At 36.0% G+C, this 19,871-nt stretch overlaps 1 long non-coding RNA gene across 1 annotated transcript; it reads right to left on the bottom strand.

Moving 5' to 3' along the window:
• Positions 1 to 14,903: 14,903 nt before the first annotated feature.
• On the bottom strand, positions 14,904 to 17,173 carry LOC107783867 (uncharacterized). Its single transcript, XR_001647554.2, has 2 exons — positions 16,796 to 17,173; positions 14,904 to 15,095 (listed from the first exon to the last, which is right to left on the bottom strand). It is a non-coding gene; the product is annotated as an uncharacterized LOC107783867 (long non-coding RNA).
• Positions 17,174 to 19,871: the final 2,698 nt, after the last annotated feature.

The raw sequence follows: 19,871 nt of genomic DNA, 5'->3' as shown, positions 1-19,871 counted from the left end.
TTAGACAGTCTCTGATGGGTTCTATTGAATCTACTGTCGCCTATGGCCTAGTATATTTTAATACTTAACCCAATTTGCAATTATCTTTATCTGATGTTAATATACTTGCTGCATTAACATTAAATGTGAAAACGCATGGTTATAATTATGCGCTTGGTTCTGAACTGATATGTTTATCGTACAGAATTTATTTTAAATTACTATCTACGTTAAACCCCAAATGTAAATTATATGATACATCTTATCAGACTATTCTAGTGGAAATAAATTTTGCAAAGTCTAAGGTCACCACGAGGAGACCTATTAAGTGGGAAGAAATTAATTTTCCAACCTCATGGTCTTTGGATTCGGTTATATCCCCCAGTCAGATAACTGATGCTGTTAGTAATACTGAGTATTCTCATATTACTCAAAATCCGGATGGTAGGATTTGCATTCAGTTTGACGATAATAGTTCCACTTATAGTAGACAGTCATTTTCTAATAATAGACTGTTGCCTACTATTAGTTCTAGTTATAACAGACATTCCTTTACTAGTCGTAGACTGTTGCCTGATATTCAACACATTTCTCCTGTTGAACCAGTCTATGGACCAGCTAGAAATCGTGCTGCATCTCTACACACAATTTCTACCAAAGTAGGTGATAAACCTGTTGAAAGGGTTAAGATTAACCCCAATACAAATATTGTTCAGGATAATGATAATATTTCTGATAAGGATATTCCTTCTGCGCCCGAAATGGATTTTGACCCCAATGATACTTAATGATTCCACACCAAATTGATTTTAGTCCAGGGTCACAAGCTAGAGGTTATATTCAAAAAGAATTTTTCACTGATAAATGGAACCAGTTTAAAACTTGGTTTTTTGATACTTATAGTAAAGAGGATTTAAATAATATTTCCCAAGAGTTTTATGAAACTTGTGCTTTACATAATCAAATTATGTATTTTGTTCCTTGGTTTATAACCACATATTTACCACTTTTTATAAAAGTTTTAGAAAGATCTTATAAAGACGGGAATGGCAATATTACTAAAGCCATTTACCCTCCTCAATCATCTTTTGTTTTACCTAATAATACAGGTATTACTTTTACTGCATTTCAAAAATTTATTGATGAAAATGTTGCCGCAGTCAGCATCACAGAAATTAATAAACTAATTTCTCAAAATAATTATTTGAGTTTATATGTTAAAGTTTTGGGTAAAAACGTTAGTTTTCTTAATAAAAAAACTTGATGATTTAACAGTCTTGATTAAGGATATGAATACTAAAAAGACTTTGACTGATATTGCCTCTTCTTCAGGAAGCAAATCAGAACCTCAAATAGTTGTTACTCATATTCAAAGACCTCCTGATATTCAGGATTTTAAATTTAAATCTTTTGGAGACTTAGAAGAACTTCTTGATAAAAAGTTATCCGGTTTGAATATCAAACCCATTGATTTATCAAATAATTTTGCTGATAAATTAGATTCTACTTTTGACTATAAAAAGGATGTTTTGTCAGAGTTTAATAAACTCAGAAGTTACCCCAAAAAGAATAGTAAGTTTGCAGATAGCAGATATGCTGATAAACCTAGAATGTAGACTTATTATTACAATCGTCCTACTCCTCAAGATGTTTTAATAGAGGAACGTGATTGGAATCAGACTAATACGTCTTACAGTGGTTCCGAAATTTACGAATGGAATCTTGATGGTTTGACTGATAGGCAGTTAACTATTCTAGTACATAGAATGCTTATGTATGCAACTATCTGTAAAAGTATGAACAATACAGATAGGAATATTTGCAGAATGATTGTTGCAGGTTTTACTGGCCAACTTCGTGGCTGGTGGGACAATTATTTGTCTGTCGACGAAAGGGCAATGGTTATTAACGCTAAAGCCGTTGACGAAGGACTTGATAACTTAGGCATGGCCCTAGTGGCAAATAGAGAAGATGCCGTTTATACCCTTATTCTTACTATATTAGAACACTTCAATGGTAGATTTACCAACCAAAATGAGACTGTTCGTACCCTCCTTAATAGCCTTAGATGTAAGACTTTAAGTGAGTTTAGATGGTATAAAGACACCTTTATAAGTAGAGTAATGGAACTACCTGAAAATAAGCTTGAACATTGGAAAGCTAAGTTCATAGATGGCCTTCCCTCTTTATTTTTCGAAAGAGTTAGAAAGGTTTTAAGAGGTAGTTATGGTGAAATTCCATACATTGATTATACCTACGGTAAATTGATAGGAATTTGCACACAGGAAGGGTTAAACCTGTGCAATGAATTAAGATTGTCCAGACAACTTAAGATGGATAAGCTTAAGGAAAGAAACCAGTTAGGGGACTTTTGCACCCAGTTCGGTTTACCCGAGACTTCTACTCATAAGAAGAAGAAACATAAGTATCATAGATACCCCAACCAAGACAGTCCTTATAGGAAAAAGAGATCTAGATATAGATCCAAAGAAGAACGAGAAGCCAAGAAAGCACATCGCAAGTCTACTAGATTTACCAAAAATAGGTCTAAGCGAGATCTTGCTGACATTAAGTGTTATAAGTGTGGTAAATTTGGCCATATAGCTCCAAATTGTAAGCTTCAAAAGCTGAAAACCTTAGGACTAGACGATGAACTACGTGATAAGGTTTATAGTTTGTTATACACTTCTGGATCGGAATCTGATTACTATTCTGAATCAGAATCCGAAGCTGAAATTGATTTGCTTGATTTATCTGATAGCGATAAAAATATTGATAATACTTGTACAACTTGCAAAGGTGATACATGTGCTTGTGATGATGAATTTTATAAATTACAATCACAATTTGAAGATTTAAACATGAAAACTATTACATCTGATAATGTAATAGAACTTTTAAAAGAAGTTACTGATGAAAAACTTCGTGAAAAAATTATTAATTTAGCTGCTAGTTCAAGTTCTAATTCAAGTACTAGTTTTACAAAACCTTTTGAAAAAGAATTTGAATATTCTCCACCTTATTCTTTACTTGAGGTTAATAACCGTCTGTTGAACAGAAATGCAACTCCAGCAAGAGACTCTTCTTTTGATGATTTAAAAATTGAAGTTGAAAACTTAAAACGAGAGATCAAATCTCTTAAACAAAATTAAATGATTTGTGATCATAGGATTACTCAGATTGAGAAAATCAATTCTCCAGCTGAGAAATCTAATGATAAAGACAAAGGTATTTTTGAAAATGATATTGAAGAAAAACCTATTAGTTTTAATCCTAAACATGATATGTTTTTAGGAATGATGCAAATTATTACTGCTCATAAATGGTATATCAAATGTGCCATTCTCATTGATAATAGTTTCTCAATTACAAACACTGCCATGATTGATAGTGGAGCAGATGTTAGCTGCATTCAAGAAGGTTTAGTACCTATGAAATATTTTCAAAAAACTACTTATATGGTTAGATCTGCATCCGGACATGCTTTAGATATAAAGTATAAACTTCCTAATACGAGTATTTGTCAGAATAAAGTCTGTATTCCTCACTTCTTTTTCTTGGTAAAAAATTAGTTATACCCTCCAATTATACTTGGAACACCGTTTATTAACGCCGTTTATCCTTTTACTAGCATAGACTCGAAAGGTTTTACTGCTACTTATAAGGATAAAGAGATAAGTTATACTTTTGTTACAGATCCAGTAACAAGAGATATTAATGCTTTAATTGATATGAAGCAAAAACATGTTGATTCTTTACAATTAGAATTGTTTAGTATGAATATATTTGATACTTTAAATTCTACTAAAGTACAAGAAAAAATCAAATTGATTTCTGAGCAGATTGCTATTGATATTTGTGCCGAACATCCTACTGCTTTTTGGAATCGAAAAAAGCATATTGTCACTCTTCCATATGAAGATAATTTCACTGAGGATGATATTCCTACTAAATCTCGACCTTGTCAGATGAATACAGAATTGGTAGAATTTTGCAAAAAAGAGATTGATAGTTTGCTATCAAAAGGTTTGATAAAACCCTCAAAATCTCCTTGGTCTTGTACAGCTTTTTATGTTAATAACGCAGCTGAAAAGGAATGTGGTGTTCCTAGATTAGTCATTAATTATAAGCCCTTGAATAAATATTTGAAATGGGTTAGGTATCCTATTCCTAATAAAAGAGATTTATTGTCTAGATTATATGACGCCAATATATTTTCAAAATTTGATTTAAAATCTGGTTATTGGCAGATTCAAATATTTAAAGAGCATACTTATAGAACTGCTTTTAATGTTCCATTTGGGCAATATGAATGGAATGTTATGCCTTTTGGTTTGAAAAATGCCCCTTCAGAATTCCAAAAAATTATGAATGATATTTTCAACCCTTATCTAGACTTCGTCATTGTATATATCGATGACATTTTGGTATTTTCCAAAACACTTGAAATGCATATTAAGCATTTAGATATTTTCAAAAGAATTGTTATACAAAATGGTTTGGTAATCTCAAAATAAAAAATGAATTTATTTCAAACTAACATTCGATTCCTAGGACATTATATTTGTCAGGGAAAGATTACTCCTATTCAACGATCGATTGATTTTGCCTCAAAATTTTCCGATGTTATTACTGATAGAACTCAGTTACAAAGATTTTTGGGAAGTTTAAATTATATTTCACCTTTTTATAAAGATCTGTCACGTGATTTAGCCCCCTTATATGATAGGCTAAAAAAGAATTATAAAAACTCTTGGACTGATAGTCACACTACTTTGGTAAAAAATATTAAGCAACGAGTTAAATCTTTACCTTGCTTAACCCTTGCTAATCCTGCATGGCAAAAGATTATAGAGACTGATGCGTCTAATATTGGTTACGGAGGAATTTTGAAACAGATAAATCCCAATGATAAACATGAATATCTGATTAGATTTTACTCTGGTAAATGGTCTGAAGCCCAGAGAAAATACGCTACTGTGGCACATGAAATGTTCACCATAGTAAAATGTGTTTTAAAATTTCAGGACGACTTATACAATCAAAAGTTTTTGATAAAAACCGACGCACAATCTGTTAAATATATGTTTAATAAAGATTTTAAACATGATGCCTCGAAAATGATATTTGCAAGATGGCAGGCTCAATTAGCCCCTTTTGATTTTGAAATACAATATAAAAAGAGAATTGATAATTCTCTGCCAGATTTCTTATCTCGTGAATATTTACAGGATGGAACCCCCCTGGGGTAGGGGAAGAGGTAGAGGTTGGGGAAGATCATCCCCACAATCCAAAGGAAGGTCATCACCTTCAGGATCATCATACGGATCCTCATCAAACTCCCCAGTTATACAAATGGGAAGAAGGAGTTTAGTCAATGAGAGGATATCTCTCATAGAAAAATCATCGATTGGACCATCCGTCCACTTGGAAGATATTCCAGAAGATAGCCCGTTATACGCACATTTGCATGCATATTTGACTGCTCAGAAAGATACTTCTGTTAAGCAAAGTAATACTTTTGCTTCCATTACTAAAGATGACAATGATGATATCAAGTCATACGAAAAAGTACCAAAAAGAGAAATGATATTTCTCTTAGAAAATTCTGACATTCAGAGAAAGGAAGAACCATGGAAGATATTCCAAAGGTATTTGATAAATGGGTTATATCATCCGGGTGAGTCATACAAAACCCGTTCCTACTATGAAACGATACTAACCAGTACTGGCAGTGCAGATTTTCAGCACTTTTCTGGATATAGCACAGACGAGAACGTTTATAACTTTTCAAAGATTATAATTAAACAGATTATATCTGTTGAAGACTGGGGTATATCCACAATGAAAGAAAGGCAGATAAGCCTTAACAAAAATAAAATGAATTTTACCTATTGGGATTATATACAAGCTTTTGATAAAGTTTTATACTACAATAATGATAGACACAAACATACTTGGTTTATAAAAGTATGTGCAAAGATATTTGCAGCAACTGTTCCTAATTGGTTTCTAAACTGGTGGTCATACCACGGTCCAACAATAAAGATTTTACCAGATCCATTCCTCATGTTATACAAAGAATGGATAAAAATTTCTCCTTTTATTAACGATTTATATCTCGCAGATCATATCTGCTACCCAGAAAAAATAACCAAATATATTTCTTTCTGGAATTTTCTATCCCTTGGATACACAAGTGGAATCCAAAAGTTGGATTCACTGAAGAACAAGTCCCCTGCTTATACAGGACTTTTTACAACAATTTTTGGGACAAATTAATGAAGAAGGATCCCAAAACAAAGACCTTATATGGTCAAGAGCTCTTGGATTTAATCGAGATAAAGATCCAAGAATATTCCAGCAAACCTCAGAAAGAGGTAATTGATGACAGTTCGGTAAGGCATATTGCCAGAAGAATCTCCTTTCAAGAGGGAGATAAAACATAAATCTTTTGGTGACTTAGAAGAACTTCTTGATAAAAAGTTATCCGGTTTGAATATCAAACCCATTGATTTATCAAATGATTTTGCTGATAAATTAGATTATACTTTTGACTATAAAAAGGATATTTTGTCAGAGTTTAATAAACTCAAAAGTTACCCCAAAAAGAATAGTAAGTTTGCAGATATATATATATATATATATATATATATATATATATATATATATATATATATATATATATATATATATATATATATATATATATATATATATATATATATATATATATATATATATATATATATATATATATATATATATATATATATATATATATATATATATATATATATATATATATATATATATATATATATATATATATGCTATATATACAACTTATATACTATATATAAGATGTATATATAGTATAGTATATATATTAATCTAAAGACAAAAGGATGTTAAAAATATTGTAAAGAGATATGCCTTGTAATTTTATTATAGCATTAAAAAATATGACAATATCTTTCTTAGTCTTCATCCCCCTATGGAATGAGCACAACAAGGTACTAATACCACCATTGAGAAGAAAAAGAAACTAATCAAGATGTGCCAAAATAGGATAAAAGTTGGGGAGGGGATTAAATGGCTATTTTATAAATAGCCAACGGCTATTTTTGACAGCCCAACGGCTATATTTTTTTTTTATATAAAAAAAATAGCCGTTGGGACCGTTTGGCCCGCTAAAGGACTGGGCCGGTCCCGGTCCCTGACAGGCTAAACGGTCCCGGGCCTGACGGGCCCAAATCATAGGACCGGCCCACGAGACCGGCCCAGGCCCGCTAAAATCGGGCCAAACGGTCCTGGCCCGTTTGGCCCGCGGTCCCGAACCTGGATCGGCCCACTTGCCACCCTTAATTTTATCACGACGCATTTTGCACTATCGATGCAATCGTTGAATTACTTAGAATGAATAACGGATCCTAAATCCTAGAGCCCACGGGCTTATCCCAACTCGGGGACTGTCATCCAATAAAAAAATCAGATAGCTCGGAAAATCGAATCCCGGGAGCACCGAGCTTATTAGGCAGGGCCCGAACATAAAAGACTACGGCCAACCTAAAATAGCTCAAAGACGTCCAAGTTTGTACTGATAAGTGGGGATTTTGACTACTTATTAGCGCCTTTTAGCTTTTGTTTTAGTCTAAAATCATTGAATTGTATTCCAAAAACTAATAAATTTCTGCAAAATTACAGGAATGCTGGAAGTTGGGCTCCCGAGATGAAATCTGACTCAAAAAGGAGTAGTCCAAGCACAAGGAAATAAAGGGCGCAAAAGCACACAATGTGCGATCCGCAGAAGAAATTGCGGACCGCAGAATTCCATCTACGGCCGCAAATAAGAAAGAAAAATTAGCAGACATTTGTGCAAATTGTGGACCGCACATGAATTGTGCGGCCGCAAAGCTGGGCTAAGGGTTGAAGATCAGAGAGTGTGCAAAAAGACCAAGTCCATAGCCTCAGTGAATTGCGGACCGCACAAGATTTGTGCGACCGCAGAAGATTGCTTTGCGGCCGCAATCGTAATATTGCGGACCGCAGAAGAGTGCCTTGCGGCCGCAGTTCTAAATCTGTGGACCGCTGAAAAGTTGCCTTGCGGCCGCAGTTCAGAAATGTGCGGCCGCAGAACTCCAGCTCCTTCCAGATGAAGAAATCTGCAGACCGCACATGGAATTGTGCGGCCGTAAAACCTCCCGAGTAGTATTTTTGTCCGAGATTTTCAGCCTTGTATAAATAGACTAGTTTCACAAAATTAGGTCAAGTTTGAACCTCTGAAATTACTGTAGCCGTTTTTCTTTTCCATTTTAGGAAGTTTACTTTATTTTGGTGTATTTTCAATAGAGTTAATCATTTTAAGCTTTCATTATGGGTTTAATTAGGGTATCTATTTTGGTGACCCAACCCTAGTGTGTAAACCTTATGGGTATCTAATTTAGTACTTATTTATGATTGGGTGTTTATTATTTAGCTTAGTTCATGCTTTAATTATAGAATTAATGGTTGCAAACATTAGTTCATGCATATTTGACTTAGTCTCTACTTGAGAAAGAGAGACTTAGTCTAGAATAACTTAGCTAACAAGGAATTGGGTCAATTGAGAAATTAATTAACCCAATTAAAGTGTTCAACCTAGAGATAGTAATAACTCGACTTGAGCTCTTATCAATTGTTTTAAGTTATACCCATTTGGTCTTGAGAAAGTTAAATTGAGAAAAACCACTCTCTGACCGAGAGGTATTGAGTAGATAATTTAGAGTTGATAGATATAATACATCCCAATCAACAAAACAAGCATTAAAGTCTTTATCCCATTATGCAAACACCTAGGTAATGGTCATAGCCCTAGGCTTTTTATTCCTTTGGAAAAAAAAAACTTAAAAATAATTTTCTCTAATCTTTTTCCTTTATTTCGCAATCAATAGAGTAAAATTAGAAATAGAACACAAATCTTATTATGGAAGTGCAATCTAGAAAATCCAATCACTCACATTGAAATATATACCCCTAACTCCCATCTTAGCTCCCTATGGATTTGACCCCGACTCTTAGTTGGGTTTCTATTATTGCAAACGACCGTTTCATACCTCTTTTGAGGTGTTCTTTGACGTGACCACGTACTCGGAAAGTAAGGACCTTACGTATTATTAAAACCTATTAAAGGATTGCCCTCAGCAAAACACCGTCGTGTATGACTAAACGCTCAAGTATCTTAAAGGCCTTCCCTTTTTATCAAGATTTTGAAGCCACGAACAACTCGGAGTTATTATCCAAATCGGGCCTGATTCGGGATTTCGGAGAATGGGTACTCTAGATTACGTCCAATTCTATGCTAAGGCATTAATGACGATCTTCAAATAAAAAATTACCAACAGATGCTGAAAAATAAAAGACACAGTGTTGCCGAAGGGAAAATTTTATATATATATATATTCCAAAAAGAGATATACAATAGAAAAGAAAACAAAAAGAGAAAGAAAAGCTAAGGCATATCTGCCTAGTCTTCACTAGATCTCGACTCAACATCGGAAATTTTGGGACCTTCGGGCTCGTATAGCTCTTTTGCCTCGGCCTCGAGCATCTTGGCCTCTTCAATCTCGGCCGACAGATCAAACCCCCGGGCATGAATCTCCTCGAGGGTTTGCCTTCGAGACAACCACTTTACATACTCGGCCTTTGTTATTAAACATGCCTTGGCTATTTCCACATCAATCTTGTATTAGACCAGAATTTCCTCGACCTCGGAGGAATCAATCGAGGCTACATCTAACTTGGACTTTAGCGCAGTATATTCACGGCCGAGGTCATCCCGTTCCAAGATGTATGAATCCAGTTGTGGACGAAGCTTATCATTTAGTCGAGGCCACTTGTCAGCCTTATCCTTCGCCACCTAGAGCTGGTCCTTGACCGACGCTAACTCCTCTTTTGTAGCCTCTTTTTTCGAGACCAGAAGGTCCATCCTGCTCCTCAGTATCTCGGCCAAAGTTTTGAGCTCGTTCATCTTCTCTTGGACCTGCGAGGTTGCGTCATTAGTCACTACGCGTAACCTCTCGTTTTTAATCTAAAAAATCCTTACCTTTTTGACCAGTTTGGCATGCTCCCATTTCACGGACAAAGACTCATTCTGAGCTTTTTCTAGCTCGGCTCGAAGAATAGGGAGATCCTTGAGGGCCTCATTTTTTTGCTCAATGAGAACCCTATAAATGTCCTTCTGTCAGACTTGCTCTTTGAGCTCGAACTCGGGCTGGCTGACTTCCTTTTGAGACCGAAGGAAGCTTTCATGGTGGAGCACCGAAGCCTGAAAAACAAAACGATAAGATCATGATGACATGATGAATTTAAATAAGATACACGAAGGCACAAGGAATGGGAAACTTATCTGGTTCAGTACCTGTTGTGCCTCATTGAAGAGGCTCGATGAGCCTACTTCGTTCATCTTCGCCCGGTCCCCTTCGGTCACCAGGAAATGAAGATAGTTGGCCATGCACACTAAAGCAGACAGCACCCGGGTGTCCGCCTGGATAGTAAACATGACCGTTCTTTTATGGTAGGGATCCACGCTCAGTGTAGGGAGCTATCTCACCAGCTTTGGGCTCGAGCTCGGCTCGACTGCCCCCGACGACAGGTCCTTTTTCGGGATCTCCAGGTGACCAAACCCAAAATAATCCTCTAATGCGCCCATGTCTATGCCGTCAAAGAACACGTTGAAGGCCTCGTCTGCATCCCATTCCATCTCATTTGGCTTCTCTTTGACGGCCTGAGCCTCATCGAATAAAGACTCTGCTTGGGACGGTGATTCCACGATGTCAATGAAACTGACAAGTTCCCTCGAAGCCGGGATAGTTCTTGGGAGACCTTAGCCTTGGATTTTCCCTTTGGCTCTCGGGCTAAAGAGGGACTGGTCTCTCGTCCACTTCCTCCATCATCAATGGTCGCCCCATGGGCGATGAAGAGATCATCATCTTCAGGGCCTAAGCCAGTAGAAGGAGTTAGAGTCTGGTACTCTAGCTCGGGTACTCTTCTTTTTGCTTTTTTGGACCTGGACATTTACCCTCTTCTTCTGGGCTTCGGCGTTCGGGGAGTCAGAAGATTTCCTCTTTTTTCTCTTTTTCTTCTCCTGTGCAGCAGCTCCAGTCTATCCTGAAGTAGAGGATTTATCAAGTGAGGACGGAGCCTCGTCCTCGTCCAATGGCCGAAGCGCAGTGGTCTTGGGCAAACCTACAAAAGAAAAAGAACTTAGTGGAAATAACGGTTGAGTATGAAAGTAGACTTGTTCGGGAAGAGCACTCATCATGGGAACAAGCCTCCCACTTTCCCTTTGAGAGTTTGTGCCATTTGCGCTCAAATTATGACAGTTGTTTGCAGATCCCCTCGACCCACTCTTTGAAGCAATGGATTGCTGGAAACTCGGGAAACTACAGCACGATGGTAGACACAGGCAATAAGAAAAGGAAAAAAAGAACAAAAGAAAATTCCAAGCACTTGAAAGGGAAAGAAACTTACGGGCTGAGTTCCACTTTTTAGGGAACGACAAGAATTCGGTGGGAATAAGATCTTCAGTTTTTACCCGAAAAAATCTTCCTTGCCATCCTCGATCTCGATCTTCATCGATGCTTGAGAATGAAGCTTTACTTTCCCGACAAACGATTTTGATTAGCGCCCCTTGGAAAACTCGAAGACTATAAAGATGAAGCATGTGGTCGATGGTGAATCGAGGTGCTTCGGTGTTGTTGACAAAGTGGCGAAGGAGGATTACGATCCTCCAAAAGGACGGGTGAATCTACTTGAGGCAGATCTCGCACCTTTAGCAAAAGCTAAGGATTATGGGATCCATCGGGGCAAGTGTGAAGGGGTAACTGTAAACACTTAGGTACCACTCCACATGAGTGGTAATTTCCTCATCGGGACCGAGGCCGACCACTTTCTTTCCCTCCCAATCGCAATCCTCCCGAACTGTAGGGAGTGTATCCTAAATAATGTAGCATGTGTACTTCCATACCCTATCGTCTCGATCTTGTTGACTGGAGGCTTTTTCGGCATTGAAGTCGTTCTCAATGGAGCAGCCTTCGGGGATGAAGCTCTTCAGGGTTCCTGGGCCACCTCAGACACAGATACCTCAACACTCGTGGCTGGGTTAGAAGTTGAAGGGACGGTTTGTTGAGGTATATATTTCGAAGCCTTTGCCATCGAATTCTGGGAAATATGACGGTTTGAAGGCGAGGATGAAGATTTGAAAGTAAGGATGAAGATTTGAAAATAATGATGAATGTATGAGGTCAGATTCGAAGATTTGAAGATAATGATAAATGTATGAAGGTCAGATTCGAAGATTTAAAGATGGAATATGAAAATTTGAAGATAGGGAGATGAAACTATGAAGATCTATAGAGCAATGTATGAAGATTCGAAGGGGTTAAAGATAAGTGAAAAGCTCGGAGGTAAATTAAGGAACTTTGGAATCGAAAAGTAAAAAAGTAAAAAAAGGGACCAAAGGTTTTATAGAGAAGGGGTAATCAATGCATGACGTTTCACATTCGGGGACGGTCAACTGGCGGCTAACACGTGTCTGAAGTCAGAACGACGTGACTGATAGGATATTTCACTGACCCGTCAACTCGGTTGTAGCATACAGAAGAAGGAACCGGGGTTAATTAATCGCTTCCCATCGCTTCGATAAATTTGCTGTCTGAAAAGCGAGGGGAATATCTGTGTACGGATAAAATCGGGGACAAAAGTTTTCCTCGATTCCCCAATAAGGAAACAAGAGGGATGCACGGTCCAGTGCGACTATAAGCAAAGCCGAAGGACCTCTCGTATCAGAACTCGAGAGGAGTGAACATTGTACGTAAGATGGGGCACGGTAAAATAACGGATCCAGACCAAGTGAAGATTTTAGACTATGGGAAATGAGAGAACAGTTATGCATGACAAGTTAGGAGCTGTAATATTCGCCCTCAACTGGATACTACAGCGCGAATCCCGTCTGATATCAATTGCGAATTGACATTTACCAAAAAAAAAAGATTTTTACCTTATTTAGACTTGTACTATGATTGAAATTCCTACTATATAAAAGAAAAAGTTTTGTTTATTCTGATACATTGTTGACACGCAAATCAAAGCAATAAATATTTATTTTTGTCTTCTAGCTATTGTTCAAAGTGTTCTTCATTTATTCTCTTCTTTATATGCAACCGAGCTCGTATCGAGGGTCCGATCGAGGTCGAATTTCACTGTTCAACCTAAGATCAAGCTTAATCATCACATTACAATTGGTTTGATCTTTTATTTTATCTTTAACTTAATTACTTGTTGTTCTTAGATCATTCGTATTGAATTAAATCACATATCTTTTAAACCGCATACAAATTCAATTGTTACCCATTTTGGGGATAAACAAGTACAAATTATTAAGAGAACAACATCGCAAAGAGGCACACATAAGTGACCGGATAATACTTGTCTAAAACATTCTCCCTCTAAACAAGAACCCTAAATCCCTTATGGCTACATTGTGGATGCTGCTAAATGAGAAGGAATGATACTCATTTTATAGAAGTCTAATACCTTTTCATCCAAGAAGACGACTAGCTAAATATGAGAGATTTATAATTTTCTTTTAGGAAAAGAAAAGAACCAATTATGCTAAATATGTCGTCATTTCTTCAAAAGATAGGAAAACCAAATATTAAATTAAATCAGGGCAAATACCTCACATCATATACTAGCATGTTTAGTAAAAGCGTTTTCTTTTGACAATGATCTATTCATATATTTTTTGAATATTTTAAATTATTAATTATTGTAACTTATATTATTTTTATTTAAATTTTAAATATGTAAATTTTAATTTAAAATTTTAAAATTTTATGTCCAAATATACGCCGAATATTAGGGTAATTTCACCCTCATATTCGGGATTATGTAGAATAAGTAGGAAAGGGAGCATTACTTTCTTAATTTGCTAAAGCTTTTAAGGTATCCCAGTGCAGCTTAAAAAGTAAAACCTAAGAGCGGGTTCAAAGTTTTCGTTATTTAGGGTGTGTTTAGTAGGAAGGAAAATGTTTTCATGAAAAATGAGTGATTTTATCACTTATTTTTCCTTGTTTGGTTGGTGAGTGAAAAACTGTTTCCGAAAAATATTTTTTTGTGTTTGGTTAGAGAGTAGAAAATATTTTATGCTACTTTCCTCACCCCCTCCCCCAAGTCCCTATGTTTCCTTGCTCCCCCTAAATAACCAACATTTTCATGACTCTAATTTGTTCAAGTATTTAACTATTCTTCTAAAAATTCATACAAACTCAAAGAAACTAATGTGCTGCTTTACTTTTTTATGCAAAAATAACGTTAAAATTTGTGCTCCGTAACTAAAAAAAAAAATACTCTTTTTTGGTTGAAAAAGAAAGTACTTTTTCTACAACATGAAAATAAAATACTCATTTTATTAAAATAAAAGAAAATACTTTTTCTACATCATGAAAGAAAATACTTTTTTTTACATTATGAAAAGAATTTTTTTTTTAAATGAAAGAAAATATTTTTTCTACATAAAAAGAAAGTATTTTTTTTTTGTTAAAATTAAAAAAATACTTTTTTATCATAAAAAAAATACTCATTTGTTGAAATGAAAAAAAATCTATCTATAACATGAAAAGAAAGTATTATTAATAATATTTTTATTTAGGGTGGGGTGAGGTAGGTGGGGTGGGGGTGGGGTGTGGGGGTGGATTGGTGGGGATGGGGAATAGGAGGGGAATGTTGAGAAGGAGTTTTGAAAAATGTTTTCCCAAAAATATTTTCCTCCAATGGGTTCATAAGTAAAATATTTTCCAAAATATTTAATCCAACCAAACATGAGAAAATTGAAAAATATTTTTTCCAAAAAATATTTTCTTTAGTACCAAACACACCCTTAATTTGGAGCAAACGGAAAGACAAATGAAAAAGAGACCAATATGCAGCACATCTGCGTATCACAAATTCACTGGTGCTTACATTATTGGCTATTTAAGTTGAAAAACGTACATAGAAAATTAAACGTAAAGTACATTGGGAGAGTTGGTATCATCTCTGTCTCCTCCCTTCTAAATCGGCCATTTTGCTGACAGCTGAAAATAAAACGTAACAACCAATTAGCAACTGTATGCATGTTCATAAATCTTGACATATACTAAATGTAAGTTTAAAATTTAAAAACAACTTTAAAATTAGAAAACAGCAGCAGCAAGTCGAAAACTGTTTAAACGTCTTCTTTATATAGTAGTAGCAATTCTGCTCCCTTCGATCGAGGGATGTAAGTAATTAAGGGGCAGTGGGTGTGTCTTATGTAGTTAAGTACTCAATTTGAAAAATAGGGTTTGACTTCCAAACGTTAATAATTTAAAATTTTCTTTTACTATCAAATCACCTAAAAATAACTATAGGCACTACTAGAAATTCGGCAAAAACCGACCAAAGTCGACCGACCAACTTTGGTCGGTAAAAAAACCGACCAAAAAACTGACCAAAGTTGGTCGGTTTTTCAAAATATTTTTTTTTTTTTTTACGAAACCGACCAACTTTGGTCGGTTTTCTTTGGCGCAAAAATGCGGGAAACTATTTTTGAGTCCCGCGAAATTTATGTTTCAAGAAACCGACCAACTTTGGTCGGTTTTTCAATTAATATAAATAAAAATTAATATTAAAAAAACCGACCAAAATTGGTCGGTTAATTCGGCGGGTCATTTAAAAAAACCGACCAACTTTGGTCGGTAATTTTACTTTTTAATAAAACCGACCAACTTTGGTCGGTTATTTTCGTGCGAAAATACAATTAAAGAGTATAAATCAAATAAAAGACAGTCTTAAAACAAAATGTACAAATGGTCTAGTGGTAGAATAGTATCCTGCCACAGTACAGACCCCGGTTCGATTCCCAGATGGTGAATTTTTTTTTTACATAATTAAAATACCGACCAACTTTGGTCGATTTTTTTTGCAATATTTTTTTTTTTATTTAATTGACCGACCAAAGTTGGTCAGTAATTTCCGACCAACTTTGGTCGGTATTCCTTTCCGACTACAAAAATACCGTCCACACGTAAACGGTCGTGTTTTGGTCGGTTTTTTGCCATTACCGACCAACGTTGGTCGGTTTTTTTGGTCGGTTTTTACCGAATTACTAGTAGTGAGGTAATTACACAAAAAAGTGAAATTAGTAAATAACCTTGAAAATAAACAAGTTACATACAAATTACAACAAGTTAAAATACACCAATAGCATAATCTTTACACTATTGGTGTATATAAATAAATCCTTAAATTAAAATAGACCTATACTTTTATACTAAATTCACTCATTTATCGGTGCCGTAAAATAATAGTACACCCACTGACTTATAATTCACTCATTTATTGGTGCCCTAAATTTTCACGAGGAAATATACTTTTATGGTCATTTAGAAATTAAGAAAATGTCCCTTTTTAGATTTTTTTTATGCGTAAAAGTAAATCTCATGCGTAAAAAAAGAGTTAGAGCCATAAAACTAAAAATAAGTTTGTAAAAACCCACAAAATCGTACCATAAATTCACTCCAGTTATCTCATGTATGTTAGCAAACTTGAATTTCATTTCTATGTGATCTAACTTAAATAACGCATAAAATGTAGTACTCATTTATTAGGATGAAAAACACTTATATAATGTTCCTCTCCAAACGGGTTTATCACTCGAAATCAAACACTAAGGGGTTATCACTCAAAATCAAACACTAAGTATAGAGAACAAAGCTTTAATTAAGAAGCTAGGTATAGGGAAGAAATTAAAGACCTTTATATTTTTAACAGTTAGCAGGAGAAGTGAGATTGCATTTAGGAGGAAGAGCCAAAGCAAGTTCAGGATCAATTCCAAGAGAAGGCAATAAGAGTGAATTCCTATAAGAACACAAACACTGCAAATCTGCACCAGATAAGGCTTCACAGCAAGAAGCAGATGGCGCCACTGGATTTGGCTGTATTACTGATGGCTTACACGCCGTGAGTCCATCTTCGTTCATGTTACACAAGCTCAACCCATTTGTTAATTCTACTAAAACTAGTAGTATTCCTAGAACCATCGTACCCAACACCCCCACTTTGTTTCCTTTCATAGGCATGTTTATTTTCTGGCTAGTTTTAATTTCTTACTCACCAACCAAGTAGTGTGTGGAGTTTGGAGGTTAAAATCTTGAATTTATAAGCTGAAAAATAACCAAAGATTTTAAAAGATTGTGGGAGTGGACCCAGGATTTTAATGTGACACCGACATAATATTTTGTTCAATCAGTGTCCCTTAAAGCTTTCTGGCATTGAGGGTGCCAAGTGATTTAAATTAACTATTTTTCAAGTATACACACATATATATACAAGATTTCTATCGAAGTTTAAGTGGTCCGATAACCCCTCAACACTCTGAACAAAACAGTAAAAATGTTGTTACTGCCAATTCCAATAAAATTATAATCGGCTATATGAATTTTGATGGTTCATGTTGCTCTATAGTTTAGGTCCATTTCAGCCCAATATTTTATTGAAAATGAAGGAAAGTTTCTTTAGCACTAAAAGTATTCTAGGTTTTCTAGTAGTACTAGCTAGCACATATATAAATTTGTAGCCAGACTAAAAGACTCCTAACAAATTAGTACATATGATGGAAAGTACTAAATTTACTGGCGTGGCTACGTAAAACTTAATAATTAGCTATATCATAATTTCTTTTATTGTGATATACTTTTCGCTAAATCTGCATTAATTTTCCAAAATTATAATTCTTTCAAGTCCGCCCCTTTTACAGTGAAAATGGCGGATCTAAAGACTAATATGTGGATTTCTGGGAACGCAGTAGTTTTGGTCCAGTACTCTTAGCATAAATTTTAAATTCTGGATCGGCATGTTATAATACCCGGAGATAAAAAGGAAAACGTACGGTGGAAAGAGGAGAACCATGAGTTAGAAGCCCGTGATCGTAAAGCAGTTTGTCATCATTCAATCAAATTCTTTCACTGCAGACTTCACGGGTGATGTTGGGACATATGGCTTTTATACATGCATGTGTGATTGAAAAGGCTCTGTAATTGAAGGACGTATCAATTTTTAAGGATATTGTTACACAAACATGCATATCCAATTCGGTGCCCTTTGGAATTTATGTATTAATTTGTTTTGATTTAATAGTTTCTTTTTGAAACGAACTTAGAAAAGTTATGGTGGAATTAATTTTTGAGAAAATATTTAGCGGGGAGGGTGGGGGGTTTAGTTTTACTGAAAAACCTAAGTATCGCGTAGTGCTTTTTGTTTCCATAAAAATTGTTTTTATGTGGCTGTTGTTAGTTTTTGACAACTTTTTCGAAAAGTTTCAAACCAGAAAAATGGCTGAACTAGTGTCAAGTACGTACACCATCTTGCAAGAGTTCTAAGGGGTCGTTTGGTTCGCGGACGAAATAATTTTGGGATTATAATTCCGGGATTAATAATTCCTTGGGTTACTTAGTGCTAATACTTTGTTTGGTTCGTTGGATTAAAAATGGGATTGTATACGGTCAAAACCGAGTTTGCCCTTCGTATGACTAATCGAGATTGGAACAATGATAGACCAAGGTTCGACCTCGTGTAGAATCGAGCCATAATGCGAAGTTGGGTCTTCGAACTCGTGATCCAGAGACCGATCTAGATCGCGATCGACCAAGATTGAGATCGAGCAATATCGAGACCGGTCACGATCGAGATCGAGCAAGTTATAGACCGATCAAGATCCTTAGAAGTGCGTATAAATTCAATTGTTATCCGTTTTTCGGGTAAACAGATTGACGCCCACCGTGGGGCTAAGGATAATGGTGGTTATTTGATACAAATCTATGTAAAACATACTATTTTACATTTGCTCTTGGAAGTATCTTTGATTTCATGCTAAAAATGACGAACTCTCAATCAATACCCCTACATATCAACAACGAATCTGGCCATCAAGGGGAGAATAACAACGAGACGTCCGGGGATGGAAGGCCACCCGCTGACCCGGTTGAAACTCGGGTCGTGGATCCAATTGATGTTAATTCGCATGTGGCCATCGAAGCGAACCAACATTCCGATCCCGAAAATAACATCCATAGTGGAATCCGATCTGCAGTTCGAAATACCCAAAATGTTGGAGAAGACGGGATCAACCTGCATATGATCTTCGAAATGCTGCAAGCTCAACAGGTGGCGATAGCTCAGTTGCAAAGCCAAACCCAGGCACCGAGCAGGCCTGAGCCCGGTCCACCCCAAGAAGTCACCCACAGAACGGGGCCATCTGTGGTAAGGTCAAATGAACACGAATCAGGGACCGTCCCCGAAATTATAAAGATGCTCGAGGAACTGACAAAGCGGATAGAATCAAGGGAAAAGATGATCGAAGCAAACGATAAGAAAGTGAAAACTTATAACTCTAGGGTTGATCAGATCCCGGGGGCACCACCAATATTGAAGGGTTAGGATTCCAAAAAGTTCGTACAAAATCCTTTCCCCCCGAGCGTAGCTCCCAAACCGATCCCCAAGAAGTTCTGCATGCCCGAGATTCCTAAGTATAATGGAACGACTGATCCCAACGAGCATGTCACCTCTTACACATGTGCCATTAAAGGGAATGATCTAGAGGACAACGAGATCGAAGCCGTATTACTAAAGAAATTCGGGGAAACCCTGTCAAAGGGAGCAATGATATGATATCATAATTTACCACCTAACTCTATCGATTCTTTTGCCATATTTGCAGATTCTTTTGTAAAAGTACACGCCGGAGCCATAAAGTTCGAGACTAGGAAGTCAGACCTTTTTAAGGTAAAGCAAAAAGAGAACGAGATGCAAAGAGAATTTGTATCTCGTTTTCA

The sequence above is a fragment of the Nicotiana tabacum genome, chromosome 14, assembly GCF_000715075.1.
Source record: "Nicotiana tabacum cultivar K326 chromosome 14, ASM71507v2, whole genome shotgun sequence".
Lineage (NCBI taxonomy): Eukaryota > Viridiplantae > Streptophyta > Magnoliopsida > Solanales > Solanaceae > Nicotiana > Nicotiana tabacum.
This window is presented reverse-complemented; position numbering and strand designations above follow the sequence as displayed.